This window comes from Hylobates moloch, unplaced genomic scaffold, assembly GCF_009828535.3.
Source record: "Hylobates moloch isolate HMO894 unplaced genomic scaffold, HMol_V3 SCAFFOLD_6, whole genome shotgun sequence".
Taxonomy (NCBI): Eukaryota; Metazoa; Chordata; class Mammalia; order Primates; family Hylobatidae; genus Hylobates; species Hylobates moloch.
Genome location: NW_026652281.1, coordinates 60,439,690 through 60,456,491, shown reverse-complemented (window position 1 = coordinate 60,456,491; position 16,802 = coordinate 60,439,690). Strand labels below are relative to the sequence as shown.

Below are 16,802 nucleotides of genomic sequence, written 5' to 3'. Positions count from 1 at the left end.
AATTCTTATCTGAGTGAAGAGTTGGCTTTTCTTGCTTGCTTGTTTACTTGCCTTTTGGTTAACTGTCCTAAGGTGAATTGTTTATTCATAATAGCATTTTTTATTTTCCTCGTAGCCTGCTAATGTGATAAATTGTATGGATTTAACAAATGTTGTAACTGATACTACATATTGGAACTATTTGAGATTTCGTGCAAACATACTTAAACTGTAGGAAGAAAATAAGAACTTTTTTGAATACAGTATTTTAACAAAATGATCTATTGTCTTTTGGATATAGTAACTTGGAGAGCTATAACATTAGACTTTTATCAGTTTTAACCCCTTTACCCCTCTTTGATTTACAGAACACTAGTTTGACATACTTTAGTTAATAAAGTCACTGGTTCATTTATCTGCTTAAAATGGTAATATAAATTTGAGAAGGTTGAAATAATTCTTTAAAGATTGGTATGATATACAAGTGATCCAAGATGTAGAAAATAATTTTCTCTTAAATATAAATCATACTTACTGAAAATACTTTTCTAGACATGATTATTTTTATTCCAATGTGATCAATTTTACATTTGCTTTTTAATGTGGTTTCAAGAGTAATTTTCTGCTTATTCCAAGGTCTGTAAATTGTTTAGTTCAATATCTGGTTCCCAGATACTTGTATCAAAATATGTCTGAGCTTGCACCTATATTTTCACATGAAATTAGACCATTAAACCTAACTTCAAATACTCAATTCTGTGATTCTTTTTCTCTGGGAATATCCAAATTCCTTTGCAACTAATTTTAAAGTCTTCTGGTCACAGTAAGAAGAATTTTGCCTACCAACAGACTATTTTAATAAGTTATATAAAGTACCCTGGAGAGAATTTGATTTCACATAGAAAAGAAAGTCTCAATAATAGTTGCTTTTTGATATATCTGAGACAATAAGTGATATTTTAAAAGTAGTAATATCAAGATTTTGAGGGTTTTTACTAATAATTAACTTACAATACTTTTGTGCAATATGATAGGATTTTTACCTGGTGGCCAATTTGTATAACATAATGGAACAAGCTGGGAATAGACTCAAATCTCATAACAGGTCTTGCAATTATATAAGTACTCTCCTGGAAAGGCATTATCATTCTTTTTAATGTAGAATGCAACATTATTTTGCCAGTATTTATATTTCATAAATTAAACGTCAAATGTTTTCTATCTTCTAGTTCCTTCTGTGAGAAATAAATGATAACCTTTTGTAAGTACTGAGACTCACATGAGGCCATCCGTTAAGGGGAAGCCACAATAAAAAAATATGTTGCTACAAATACTCTTTTTATGTCAAAATTTGTAGCATTTTTCTCTGTATATTATCAGAAACAGAGAGGAATCTTGCCTCAACTATTCATCCACTTCTTCTGTTTATTCTCCACCTTAAATGCTAATCTTAGCTGATTATACCACTATAATTCTCATTGAGGCTTATTGTAATATTCCAAACAATAGGTCCAAACATGAGAAGGAAAATAAGAAGAAATTGCAGGTGATGATTTTTAAAAAAAAAAAAAAAGCAAAAAAGAAATTCATGTAAATGCTTGAATTTGGGGCAAGAGAGTCAGTGAAAGAGAGAAAAGAATAAAAGAATATTACAATATGCATATGCAAAAGAATGAAGTTGAGTCCTTATTCTACACAATATACAAAAGTTAACTCAAAATGCATTGATGATCTAAATGTAAAACCCCAAGCCAAAAAACTCCTAGAAGAAAACATAAATGAAAATCTTCATGACATTAGATTTGGCAATCGTTTCTTGGAAATGATACCCAAAGCATAGGCAGCAAATGCAAACATAGATAAATGGGACTATAGCAAACTAAATACTTCTGTACAACAAAGAACACAATCAATAGACTGAAAAGGCAACATATGAAATGCAAGAAAATGTTGGAAATCATTAATCTGAGAAGTTAGTGTCCAGAATATTTAAAGAACTCCTATAACTCAACAACAAAAACCCATCCAATTAAAACTTAGGCAAAGAACTTGAAAAGATGCTTCTCTAAGGATCATATACAAATGGTCAGCAAGCATATGAAAATATGCTCAATAGCAGTAACCATTAGAGAAATGCAGATCAAAACCACAATGAAATACTACTGTATGTCCATCAGGATGGTTAATATCAAAAGGACAGAAAATAAGTGTTGGTGAGGATGTGGAGAAATTAGAAACCTTATGCACTGTTGGTGAGATTTTAAAATAGGGCACCTGCTGTGGAAAGCAGTATGGTGGTTCCTGAAGAAATTAAAATTATAACTTCGTATTACACAGTAGTCCCACTTCTGGATATACAGTGGTCTCTTGGTATCTGTGGGAGACTGCTTCCAGGACTTCTAGAGAAAAATCAAAATTTATGAATGTTCAAGTCCTTGATATAAAATAGCACAGTATTTGCATGTAACCCATCACATCCTCCCATATACATTAAATCATCTCTAGATTACTTCTAATACCCAATATAATGTAAATGGTTATTATACTGTATCATTTAGGGAATAATGACAAGAAAAAAATGTCTGTACACATTCAGTGGAGGTGCAATATTTGTTTCCAAACACTTTGATCCATGATTGATTAAATCCACGGATGGAAAACCTATGGATATAGGGGGCCAACTAAGTATCTAAAAAAATTTAAAGCAAGATGTCAAAGAGACATTTGCATATTTATGTTCATGGCAACATTATTCACAATAATCAAGAGGTGGAAACATACAAATGTCCATCACTGGATGAGTGGCTAAACAATATGTGTCTATACACACAATAAAATATTATTCAGCCTTAAAAAGGAAGGATATTCTTTCACATACTACAACATGAATGAACTGTGAGGGCATTATGCTAAGTGAAATAAGACTGTCACAAAAGGATAAATACCGGATGATTCCACTTACACAAGGCATTGGCAGTAGTCAAACTCAGAGACAGAATGGTGGTTGCCAGAAGCTGGGAGGAAGGAGAAATGGGGAATTGTTCAATGGGTATAGAGCTTCAGTTTTGCAACATGGAAAAATTCTAGAGATAATTGCACAACAATGTGAATATTCTTAACACTACTGAACTGTACACTTTAAAATGGTAAATTTTCTCTTATTATTTTTTGTACTACAATAAAAAATTTTAAAAGAATGTTGCATAATTCAATATGCACTAACCAATATAGATGATTTTGCCAAACTTTTCACTATTAAGAAAATTGATTTAAAGTGAATTAAAAAATATATCTCCACAAATTTTTGAAAGAATAGTGCAATGCCAAAGTATTTTTATAGTGAAAGACAGTAACATACACAAACTTAGAGTTTGAAAAATCTGGGTAATTGTTACATCACATTGAACGAACAGGCAATTTCGCAAGCCAAAAAAATGTTCATTTTATTCTAAATGTTACCTACTTATATTAGCTTTTGAGAGACTTAGAGCACATTTATATTTTATTTTATATCCTGATTAGAATTTTTATCATTTTAAGCTTCTAGTATTTTAAATTATACAACTGTACATCTAGCTCTTTATCTATCCATCCACCTGCCATGCAGTCATGTGTGTAATATTTATAATATATAATTTTCCTCTTTTTCTTCCCTCTACATTGCAATACCTGTGAATTATTATCATTGCTATGTATCCCTAAATACCTTAATTTTCTAAGAACTTAAAGAATGATGAAAGAAGATTCATTACAATTTTTAAGAATTATCATAATACTTGATGATACTGAGGCAAATCTTGTAATTTTTTAATCTATCTATAAAATCTCAGAAATGATAAGGGACAGCAAACTTTACTCTTACCCTTTTCTTAAACTAAATGAAAAGGGAGCTGGATCATGATTCACAATGGATGATCTTCTCACTCACTAATAACAACTATTGCGTTTGCCATTCTTCACACCAGTTGCTGTGTCAGGACAACCGCGTATTTTGTATAGCGCTCTCTAGCACATGTTTTGAAATTTACCCTCCAGAGACCATCTGGTATAAATGGGCTGCAGTGCAGTTAATGAATATTTTATTGCCTTCTCTCCTTTTTCTGATCTGGAAACCATGGGGAAAATGTGAAGTGTCAAATTGACAGAGATGTTTCATTGATCCACTCATTCTCCGAAAGTGTTTTGTTAAGTATATGTGTGTATTTTATGTAATCAATTTACTAATGCAGATACACATCAAGGAAAACATGAAAGACTCAATATTAATGTGTCTAATTTTTAATCATAATTTCTTCCATTATGAGTGCATCACTTTTGATTAACTTGAAATAAAATAGCCATTGACTGGAGGAATGAATCTAATAGGTCATATGTTCTCTAGAAAGTCAACTGTTTTGAGAAAATCTGTAGTGAAATTATTCACCACCACCATATTTCTGTTGTCACTAATAGATCATCTTTGCCTTGCGGTCTGTGAAATAGTGCTAAATTTCTCAGATTGTTATTTGTCTACCAGAGAATGAATGAGAGGTCCAGGTCAAATTTGGGGCATTACCCTTCCAAGTTCCTGCTTTCTGGGATAACTAACGAAATAACTCTGTTACTATTAGTGAAACAGTGTCTTGTAACATCACCCCTTTGCACTCCAGCAACTTCATATATGTTTTCTATGGTTTTAAAAACACATCAGCTAAAATATCATGTGAAATTTGGCAAGTTTATATTGCTGTGGCCACGTGATGCAATTAAAGGAGAACACTTATTGAAGATCTAGTATGTGTCCAATATCATGTTAAACATTTTAGATGTATCATCTCATTTTATCCTCACAACCACACTAATATATATGTACTTATGATTCACAGTGTGTGCTCATGGTTCACAGTTGCATGCCTCTCCAGGAATTCCCCCAGCTGAAGGTAGCTCCCTCACTTGATGGTAGAATAAAGGAAGAGAACAGCAAGGAGTTCAGAATGACTGAAGAGATGTGCCAGGAACTTCAGTCATGCCAAGCAGCTGAAGTGTTATTCCTTAGGCCATTGTGCTTAGGATTAAGTAATCATATTAGTTGACATAAAATGTAGATATGATCTATATTTTATAGTTGTTGAAGTTCAAGTTAAGAAAGGCCAAACAACTTATTCAAGCCCACACATCTACTAAGTTGAAAGTTGGGTTAGTCTAATGCAAAAGCCTATACACTTTATATTATATCATATGGACCCCAGGTTAATATTGATAGCCCTTTACATTATGAATTAAATTAGAGTTATCTTAGATAAGTTCATTGCATTTCTAAAATAAAAGTAGAAACTGAAAGAAAAATTTGAGTTCTTATTATATAATGAACACTATGCAAGTTTTCCAAATGCTTTCAAATGTTTTCTACTGAAACCTTAAGATAAAATTAGATAATTTCTACAGATAAATGTGATACATATGGTTAGAATTCTGAACTCTAGGCTTCATTTCTAGTTAATATAGTACATATTTTTCTCAATTAAGGTGGATAATTCATTCTTTTAACCTCATATAAACACTATAAATATGTAAGACTTGCTTTTAGATGGATTAAATGATTTTTTGTTGACAAATCAATCTATTTACTCATCAAATATTTGCTGAGTATATACTATATGCCAGGCACCCTTCTAGGTGTGGGAGTTGAGCAGTGAATGAGAAATATATGTGCCTATGAATTTCTAGTCTACTGATTTTCATCTCTGGAACAAACTCACACACTACATTGAAATATATTAAAGTTAGAGACAATATGCCTATTCAATAACTGTTTTCTGCCATTAGTTTGATTCAAGTTGTCGAGATGATCAAAACATCAAACCTGGGGTACATGAACTTAAAGTATAATAATAATAAAATATATTCTAAAAAAATCAAACCTAAGGTATATTTTAATCTACTTATTGTTAAAAACAATTCCTTCATGTTTTTTAGTCTCAAGAATTGAGTAGAAACAAAGCTGAGACAGGCATTTAGTTAAAACAGTAATCTTAACCTCTTTCAGTCAACAAATAGCATAAATAGCAAATTCTTAAATGAAGTAAGTGGTGGTGTTGCTGAACTTTGTTTAATTAGTTTTTGGTAATCATGTCTCTTATGTTCTTTTGCTTTCTTATCTCTATTTCTGTATCTAATGCCTAAGTCGTTTGGTTTACATGGATCTCATTATCTCTCAACATCTTTACATTCACCCTTCTTCATATTTATTTTCACTTGTTGACCTTGCTTTTTCAGTTTCTCCATTATTTCCTTACTTCTGAATTCATGGCATAAAAAGATTCAAATCCATTGTATATGTGAAGGTGTCTAGTACGTGTAGTTACAATGGTATGATATAGTACTGTGATGTTTCAGCGTATATGTTGAGCCATTACAAATTTTGTTCAGGTCTTAAAATTCATTATTATGTACATACGAATTTTCTTTATTTTCTTATTACTTGAACAGAATTTAAAAGATAGAAAAATACAGAGAATAAGGGTGAAATTCCCCCACAGAATGCAAATATGCTGATATAAAAATTTTTCCCAGTAAAAAGTCGACAGACCAGAAACAAAAAGGGGAAAAATAAGTAATATTCACAAAAGCTAATGTAGGTGCTTCTTCTTTAATTTACACACAAGTGGGCATAAAAATTGAAAAACTATTGTTAGGTGGAAAGTAGACTTTTTAAACCTTTGCTGCTGATAGGTAATTGACACAGGAAAGGAGCTTTGAGCAAAGACTTTTGGGTACAAGAGATGGAGCTGTTTTCTTCCTGTCAAAGCCACTACATCAAAGAGAATGTGTTTAAAGATTTTCCCTAGTAGTTGACTTACTTTCAGAATTGGAAAACTTAGCCTGAAATTGAAATTACAGTATTTACCTGTATATATACATTAGAAAATAGAAATAGAACTAGAAATAGCCTGTGATATAGAATTACAATTGGTGAATACTCTGCACTTTTAAAATCAAAACTTTGAACAATATGCTATTAGCCTATTGAGATTCACACAGGGAAGCAGATAATTGACATGAATTGGGACATAGTTGATGTTCATTTAGTGACATCACCAGATGATAAAAGGAGAAGTGGCCGACACCGGAACAATGGCAGAGATATGCTGCATAGCTACACCACAGTTAAAGTACAGACAAATATTGCAAACTTATTTATTTATATATTAATTTATTGGGATTGCATAATTTATTGAAAATCTGGCACTATGATAGATGTCAGGGATTTAACAGTGAATGAAACAAATACAATCAAACAAAAACAAATACAGTGGTATATATACTGTATAGTGGTAGTACACACTGTCTACCCAGTACCTACTCTTCCCTTTTCCTTAGTAAAAACAAAAACGAAACCCAAAAAACTCTATACTATTGGGACCACTAAAGTGCTCGGATAATAATGACACTTTCTATCCTCCCTTTCAAATAGACGTGTCCAGTGAAATGTAAGTAGAAGCCAATGAATGAGTTTTTCAAGAAAGTTATTCAGCTGGGAGGTATATTCCTCTGCACCCGCTCCTTTCTCCTTTCTCCTATCCAGAATATGAATATAATGCCTGGAGCTGAAGCAGCCATTTTGAGACCATGAGACAACTGGAAGATAGAGACATATTTGAAAATGTAGTGCAGAAAAAATGGAGCCTGGTTCTCTCGTAAATTCTCAGAGTAATTGCAGAAGTTCAGAAAAAAACTCATCTCTGAACTCCTTCTGCATGAGAAATAAAATCACTTATTCATCTGACTGAAGCTATTATTACTTGGGTTTTGTAAGATATGAAGCTCTTTCTAATCTTGACATATTCCTACATAATAGAGAAAATAGATTACTTCTAACACAAAAGTGAATTTATATACACATTGAAATGTTATTCCAGATAGGGATTTAGTTATTTCCAACCAAATCCTCCATGTAACCCTACCACCACTCTAGGCTTACAAAGCCTTCTGTTGAAAGACTGCTTTCCTAAGAAAATATTTGAAGTATTTTAAGAAAAGTTTTGTAACCAGAGAACCTGATCGATCATTCTAAGCAGTTTTTGGTGTTCAGGATGGATGAACTAGCCAAGAGCCTCTCACCCAATAAATTCCAAGGTAAACTGCTCTTGTGTTATGGTTTCTCTTATGTCTGCTTTGCTTTCAACTTCACCATTTTCTAAATTTTCATAACACATCCTTTATATCAAAATTAATTGCTGAATTAACTAACTTTAATAATTTTTCTCTCTTCAATAGAATTACCTTTGCAACAAAAACACTGTTTCTTCATACTGTTTTAGTGGCTATGCTCAGACTAGGACAGGCTACTCAGTTATTAACTAGATGACTCCATGATCCAGGGATCCTTGTTCAGTGAATAAAACATGGTCTTGTCATTTTTATAGGAATATTTCAAGTTTTTTTAGTGTTCCTATCAGTATGTCTTATAAGCTAAATATGTCTTATAACAACATTTAAGAGTTTCATCTTTTGTTGCAATTTACAAAAGCATTTTTAGAAGGGTGTCTTTAGAGGAGATCTTAATGATATACTTAGTAACATTACTCAACGTGTTGCTTTTTCATTCTTTCATTTAACAGATCTTTCTTGTACTCTGTATGTAGCAGGCACTAATCTAAATTGGAGGGGAGGAAGGGGCGGACAGGACAGGAGTGAGTGAGGCAAAGTCTACCCCACAAAAAGTCTACCCCACAAAAGGTCTACACCACAAAAAGTTCACATTCCAATTGGGAAAGCAGACTATAAACAAGTATGCAAATGCATAACATACATAGTAAGAATACATAGTAATACGTAATATACATATTAAGAATAAAATGTGTAAAAAGAATAAATAGTAAGAGTAAAACGTTCTGGTAAGAAATTAAAGTAGGATACGACGGGAGACAACACTGGGATGAGAATTATTTTGATATGAAAGGTAGCAAAGCAAGCAACATAAAGATCTGGAAAAAATGGATACCAGGGCCTGAATTAGAAATAAGCTGGCTTTATTTCAGAAATAGACAGAAGGCTAGTGTAGCTGGAGGGCCATGAGTGAGGCAGAATGGTAGGAGAGGAGCGCCCAGAGGGAAACAGATGGTGCAGGACCTTGGAACTGAAAAGAAGAATTGGATTTTACTTCAAGGGTAATGATAAGTTACTGGAAAGTTTAAGCAGGGTAATGCATTATCCGATTTATTAATATGAATTATATTGTTCTTCTGGCTACTGGGTAAAGGGGAAAATATTTGCGAGCCTGAGTAGAAACTGGGAGACCAGGTAAGAGAGGAAGAATGTAGTTCAGGTGAGAAATAATGTACATTGGACTAGTAGGGTAATGGTGAGGAGTGAAAAGGGAAAATTCAGAAAATATTCAGCAAGTAGAACTGAAAAGACTTGCTGATGCAGCGGGTATGAGGTTGGCAGTGTTTAGTCCAGGGTCAACATACAGAGCAGATGAAATCCCAGAGTGACAACCTTAACACACTGAGGTATTGAATAAAATATTTCCGTTTTATCCTGAGAAAATGCAGCTTTCCTTAAAAGAGCTGGCCTTTCAACAGGATGACCTGTCAGAGGATAAAGGGAGTCACAGAATCCTTTGTGAATAATTTTTAGCTAATAATTCTTTTAAGTGGCTAATCAAGAAGTGGAGACAGAAAAAACAAAAGATGATAATTTCATAATAAATACTATTTTATGAACAGTGTAAATGATCTGATTTCTAAATCACAAATGTTTAAGATTTCTTTTTTTATTTTGTCTCAGACTTTCACTTTGTCCCTGGGCAACTGGCAATTTTAATTATGGTGAGAAAAACAAAAAAAAATTATAGCTTAAAAATTTATAATACTAGATTGGTTAAGTTGAAAGTATTCTCTTAGAGTAGGATGCGAGCTGTATTTTATTTGAGTTATCAGGTACTACCAACAATGTAGACATTTGAAGAAAGAAGTGCATATCAGAAAATTGACAGCTTTGTGGATGTCTTGAAAGGTAGGAATAAGAAATATTTTTTAAAAATACAAGAGAATAGGAATGAAGCTTCCCAAATGCAGAGAACCGGTGATTAAGCATATTGTCAATAGAGTCTGACAGTAGGTATGCAATAAGAGTTTGGGTATTTCCTACAAAGATGCTATTGCGCCAGGGAGATAAACACACATCCACCAATTTTCTCTTTGGGTTTGATGAGTTTGCCCCAGTTCTTCCACAGTCAACAAGACTAGGATTTAATCGTATTATTGTTGATTTTACTGATTTTACTGTGAACATTTATCTGGAATATGGTGGGTTTGTAACAGATCACAGAGGGAGGAGATTCAGTATGTGACTGATAGATAAGCAGATAGACACTGCAACAACTGTGGCTAGGTCGTTGTAGGCAAATGGAAACTGAAAATATTTAATGTGCCACTAAATAAAATTTGTATTTTTTACATGATAACTTTTAGACATTCTTTGTAATTTTAGAAATTAAAGGCCAAAAAGAAACTGATGAATACAGGGGTTAAAAGCTTATTTGAAAACACTAAAATTTTAGCTCTCAATTCTCATTAAAAATCTCAGTGTAGGAAACTTCTAAAAATGAAGCATGATCAAAGAGCATGAGCCATAAAAGTTTTTACCAGAGAAAGCCTGACCTTCCTAACTTAAGCTAGACTACCAGGCTTACCGGGGGCAATAGTGTAACTCATAGTTGGAACTTGAATTTATCAAGTAGGGACTATTTATTGAAATAATTTCATTTAGTGTTCAAGCAACCCTAAGACGTGATTACTATTGCAGACATTTCACAAGATAAGGAAGGCAAATATTATCTGGAAGTGAAGTGGTGGAAGTATGATGCAAACTCATACTCTTTTCATGAAATTTCTACATCCTTCTCTCAGTAAGTCTCTTTGTTAACAGTAGGGAATATTCCATTAGTTAGAAAGAAATGATTAAGAGGCAGATTTCAGTTCCGAGGGTAAAAGGAAGCACTGTCTACCCATTAAACACTCTCAAATAAAATGAACTTTCCCAGAAGGTATTGAGATCTCATGTCTGTGATTATATTCTGTAATCATGATGAAATAAATGACTAGGAATGGGATTTTATTAATAAATTCAACTTATTATAAAAAAGGAGTAAGGTAGGTAGATGTCACTGCTAATAGCACCCAAGGAAGATCAGGAAAGTTCGGACTGTAATCCCTTCGGCTCTGTGCAGAGACCCCAAAATCATCACGGTTCATCTTCCATTGCCTTGCAGAACAGTAAGGGTTGAAACTGAAGGCCAATTGTGAATACTATCCACGGGGAGCTTCTTATGAATTGACTCGTGTTCCTCAGATAGTAAATAACACTAAAAGACACCAGTTAGCTTCTGACCTCAAGGAGTGCTACTTTCATCTCCTGCAAGCTTTGAAAAGAGATCTGATACCTGACAACATCTTGACAAAAGCACATCCCATCTTCTGATGGAAGCTGAACCAAAATTATTGATGTCGCTAGTGATTCAGGGTACTCTAGATTGTTTGGAGTCCTATATACATACATTTAAGAGACAAAAAAATTGCTGCCTTGATCTAAGCACAAATGACCTTAGTAGATAGATACTGCTTACTCCGCTGATGCATTAGAGCTATACTAGTTCTAATTCTTGAGAAACTGTGTTTTCTCCAATTTATTTCCTTTTTGATCTTCACCTATAGTTTTGCTGGGCTGATTTGTAACTTCTGTATCCACAAATAAAAATAGCTGTGGCTTTAGCATTAAATAAGATATATCTATTTAATATTTTGAGTCATCATTTTTGTTGTGGCTAATGATAATGACTGGGAATTAACAGAAAGGTGACAGATTTCTAAAGATACCTTTGAAAAATGGCTATTTGCCTCGGTCCTCTCACCTTTTAAAATAAACTGTATTTTATATCTTTACTATCAATGAATATTATATGATCTGAACACTGTTATGCTAATATATATGTGTGTATATATCATAAGAAATATAGAAAATATTTATTTATTTATTTATTTATTTATTTTTTTTTTTGAGACGGAGTCTCGCTCTGTCGCCCAGGCTGGAGTGCAGTGGCGCAATCTCGGCTCACTGCAAGCTCTGCCTCCTGGGTTCACGCCATTCTCCTGCCTCAGCCTCTCCGAGTAGCTGGGACTACAGGCGCCCGCCACCGCGCCCGGCTAATTTTTTGTATTTTTAGTAGAGACGGGGTTTCACCGTGGTCTCGATCTCCTGACCTCGTGATCCGCCCGCCTCGGCCTCCCAAAGTGCTGGGATTACAAGCGTGAGCCACCGCGCCCGGCCAGAAAATATTTATTACAACTATTGGCAAGAATGTGGAGTAACTGGAACTCTCTTACACTGTTGATTGAAAAATAAAATGTTTTAAATACTTTGATGAATAGTTTGTTAGTGTCTTAAATTTCTAGATGCACATCTACCAAACAATCTGTTATTTCATCCTTAACTATTTGTCCAGGAGAAATAAATATAATTTTCCATCCAAGATTTGTATGAAAAAGTTCATATTAGCTTTATTTGTAATAACCCCAAACTGGAAACAACACAAATGTCCAAATGCAGGTGAACAATTAAAAAAAAAAAAAAAACGTGTTCTATCCATACAATGGAATACTATTCAGCAATTAAAAGGAATGAATTATTGATGCAGACTACCATGTAGATGAATCTCAAAATTATTATACTGGTAAAATAAGTACACACTGAGTGACTCTATTAATTTAAAGTTCTTTAAAAAGGCAAACTAGTCTATAGTGACAGAAGCAGATCAGTGGTTGCCTGGGGAGCCAGCTGGAAAGGGAGGATGGGCATGGGAAAAGGAGGGATTATTAAGGGACAAGAGGAAATTTTGAGGGTTGACAAATAGGTTCACTATATTGCTTTTGGCAAAGCTTCCCTGACAAATATTTATTTCAAAACTTACATTGCGTTTTCAATGTGTGCACTTCATTTTGTCAATTTTATCTCAATAAAGTTGTTTTAAAACTATACTACATAAGAGAGGTGCTTGTTTTTGAAGAAAAATATTTATATTTAAGTCAAAGGTCATAATTATATTTATGAAATTTGATTAATATTTTGTTAATATATTCAGAAGGAAGACTAGTCACTTTAAAAAAATACACAAAATGCCAAACAACAGTCACAACAGAATATGTGTCATCCTGACAATATCTTCTGGTCTGTCCCCAGTGAGAAAATTTTAGTTATAGAATTCATTCAAGTCTTTTCAAAGAGCTGGTGTTAGAGATGTTGAAATAAAAGAAAAAACCATATGCATAACCTGTATTACAATGGATATCATATTTGATCTACGTTTAGCTCCATTTTGGTTCCAACTAACAAAAAGGAAAATGAATTTTCAAATAGAAACGAACCTTCTTTATAATGAAATCTGAATCTGCTACTCTGTTATTGCTGTTTGCAACGAACCATTACCTAACTCCCAATCATGTATCATGTAGTGATATTAGTAGTCACTCTGGATAGTACCCACCCCTTGGAAATGATAGAATTGGAGTCTAGAAAACGTCTTTATTTCATGCTTCTCAACTGTGCTGTACTTCACTGTGAAGAAACTCTTTTTTGTTCAGTACCAATATTGCCTTCCCCTGGTAGTAGCCTCAGTACTACTATATATCTTTCTATTTACTCTAAAGGTGATATAGTACAATTCTTAGATGACAAGAAATAGCAGGAATGCAAATAAATGAAAGGGTTCTGTTTTGTTTTGTTAGAGTAAAAACAAAACAAAACAAAACAGAACTCTTTCATTTATTTGCATTCCTGCTATTTCTTGTCATCTAAGAATTGTACTATGTCACCCAAGTTCATTTCTAATCGGATGCAGTAATACTTGCTGTTATAGTATATGGTGAAAGGAGCTGCTGTCTGTAGGCTAGTATTTAGCTGTAGTTCCCCCTTGTATTGTAAGGCCCTCCTTTGTTGCAGGCATTTACTATTTTCAGACAGAAACTCAGTAAAGAGTTTCAAGTCTTCATAATACTTTGATACCTCACTGAGAAGCAGTGTGATATAGGTGGGATTAAACATCCAGATCCTGTCTGTGAAAAACGATCTTTCTTCCAGGCATTAAAAAAGGCATTTCAGGTCAATTGTTAATGACTTAACAACTCTGGGTACCCCCAGGAACCTCACCGTTTAATAACTTACTCAGAAGAGACAGAGTATATCCAAAAGGTTAAAAGCACAAACTTAAGGGCAGGTAGGGCTGGCTTTCTGGGTGTGCAACCTGTGCTTATAAGAATCCTGTTCTGTTTAAGGTTCTGTTGTCACTGTCTTGAAACTCTTAATGATTTTTGAACAAGGGGTTCCACATTTTCATTTTTCATTGGGTCTGACAAACTAGGTAGCCAGTCTTACTTATGGCTCAATGCATAAATTGTGTGACCTTCTAAGGACAGGTTTCCTCATCCATAAAATGAAGATACTGTTGTACCTACCTCCCAGGATTGTTCTTAGGAGCATATTAAAAAAATTTAGCTCGATGTCTGACACATAGTAAATACTGAATAAATATTGGCTATTATCTTTGTTGTTATTGAGTCATCAGTTTCATTACTACGTGCTGTTTTAAAATGCCTATAAAACAGAAAATTTTACTTTGAAGATGTATATTAAATTTTGTAATGTATATTGGTGTGTTAACTTTTAAAATGTACATGTAAATATTATAATTTAAAATAGGTTATGTATATTAGTGACTTACATGCCATTTGCATGAATTTCTTCAGTAGAATTAAATTTAAATTACACTGAATTACTGAATCCCGTATTTCAGAATAATTGATGATGAAGAATACTTTAGGGTTCTTCTCACCTTGACTGGACTTTAGACAGGTTTCTTCTTGACTACAGGCTCCTGATCTTTTTATTAGAGCATTTACTTTAGATAATTTGCAATTATAAGTTCTTTTTCTTTATCCAATCGACTGTTGATGGGTTGATTCCATGTCTTTGCTATTGTGATAGTGCTGCACCAATCTTGACTACGTGTGCCTTTTCGGTAGACGATTTATATTTCTTTGAGTATACACCCAGTAACTGGGTTGCTGGGTCGAATGGTAGTTCTATTTTTAGATCTTTGAGAAATCTCCAAACTGCCTTCCACAGGGGCTGAACTAATTTGCATTTCCACTAACAGTGGCTAAGCCTTCCCTTTTCTTCACAACTGTCCCAATAGCTACTATTTTTTTTACTTTTTAACAATGGCCATTCTGACTGGTGTGAGATGGTCTCTTATTGTGGTTTTGATTTGCATCTCTCCGATGATTAGTAATGTTGAATATTTGTTCATGTGTATGTTGGCCATTTGTATACCTTTTCTTGAGAGGTGTCTGTTCATATCCTTTGCCCATTTTTTAATCGGGTTATTTGCTTTTTGCTTGTTGATTTACCATTTGACCCAGCAATCCCACTACTGGGTGTACACACCAAAGAAAAATAAATCATTCTATCAAAAGACACCTGCACTTGGATGTTCATTGCCATCCTATTCACAATAGCAAAGACATGGAATCAACCAAGGTGCCTGTCAATGGTGGATTGGATAAGGAAAATCTGGTACATATACTGCACAGATACTACAAAGCCATGAAAAAGAATGAAATCATGTCCTTTGCAGCAACATGGATGCAGATGGAGGCCATTATCCTATGTGAACTAACATGGGAACAGAAAACCAAATACTACATGTTTCACTTATAAGTGGGAGCTAAATCTTAGGTTCACATGGACATAAAGATGAGAACAGTAGACACTGGGGACCCCAAAGGACAGGAGGAAGGGCTGAAAACTTCCTATTGGGTAATATGTTCACTGTCTGGGCAACAGGATCAATAGAAGCCCAAACCTCAGCACAATGCAATATACCCATGTAACAACCTGCACATGAACCATCTGAATCTAAAAAAATTGAAAAAATAAAAATAATAAATGTAATATTTTTCTGTCCCTTTGATATGTAAATCTCCTCTGAGCCCCTGGCAGTTTTACAACCCAGGAATGTCTTTTCATGGATCTGGAAGCCATGCTTTTGAAATATAATCACCAGAAAAAGATTGCAATCCCATCTCCCAGTCTCTGTGAGAAGATAGGGGCCTAACTTCTTCAATAAGCAACAATTAGCAAACTCAGATGTCCTAACTGCATTGATCAACCTCCTTTCTAACATCTTCCAGTACTTGTTTTTCACTAATTCACTAACTACTCCTGTCTTTTGTTTCAGTGGAGTTAAGTTTAGTCTTTTTCCCCTATTGCAAAAGTCTTGAATAATGTCTTCTCTGCCTGTTTAATTCTATCTGATGCACTTTTTCTTTGACATCGAGGACACTTTAGGTGTAGGCTTTATGACATGCAGGTTGAAAGTGTGACCAGGGAACCAAGCTGTATGGATTAGATCCTGGTGACACTGTTTATCATATAGGTGTGTTTGGGCAAGTATCGATCTCTCTGAGTCTCTGTTTCATCATTTATATAACAGAAATATTAACAGTACCTATTTTATTGAGCTATGAGAAATAATTGAGTTATCCATTTATAGTGTTTAGCCAATTTAAGCTTGGCTAAATAAGTGTTAGCTATTAAGAACTATCGCAATAAATGTTACCTGTTAATTATAGTCACAGCATAAAAAACATATTATTTGGCCTTGGCTTTGGTCCTAGCATTCATCATCTCTTTTTGTGACTATTGGAAGAGTTTGTGATTTTCTTTTCCAGCCTGCAGCTTTGACTACTCCTTCTAATCAATCCTTAACACAGTTTTTTTTCCCC

General features: G+C 33.9%; 1 long non-coding RNA gene across 1 annotated transcript in view; it reads right to left on the bottom strand.

The window, feature by feature from the left end:
- The window catches only part of LOC131383707 (uncharacterized), a 67,363-nt gene that overhangs the window by 9,345 nt on the left and 41,216 nt on the right, over positions 1-16,802 (bottom strand). The window contains exons 4-5 of the long non-coding RNA XR_009213944.1: positions 13,505-13,661; positions 2,254-2,378 (exon numbers count right to left, since the gene is read on the bottom strand). This is a non-coding gene — a long non-coding RNA (uncharacterized LOC131383707). The remainder of the gene's footprint in view (positions 1-2,253; positions 2,379-13,504; positions 13,662-16,802) is intronic.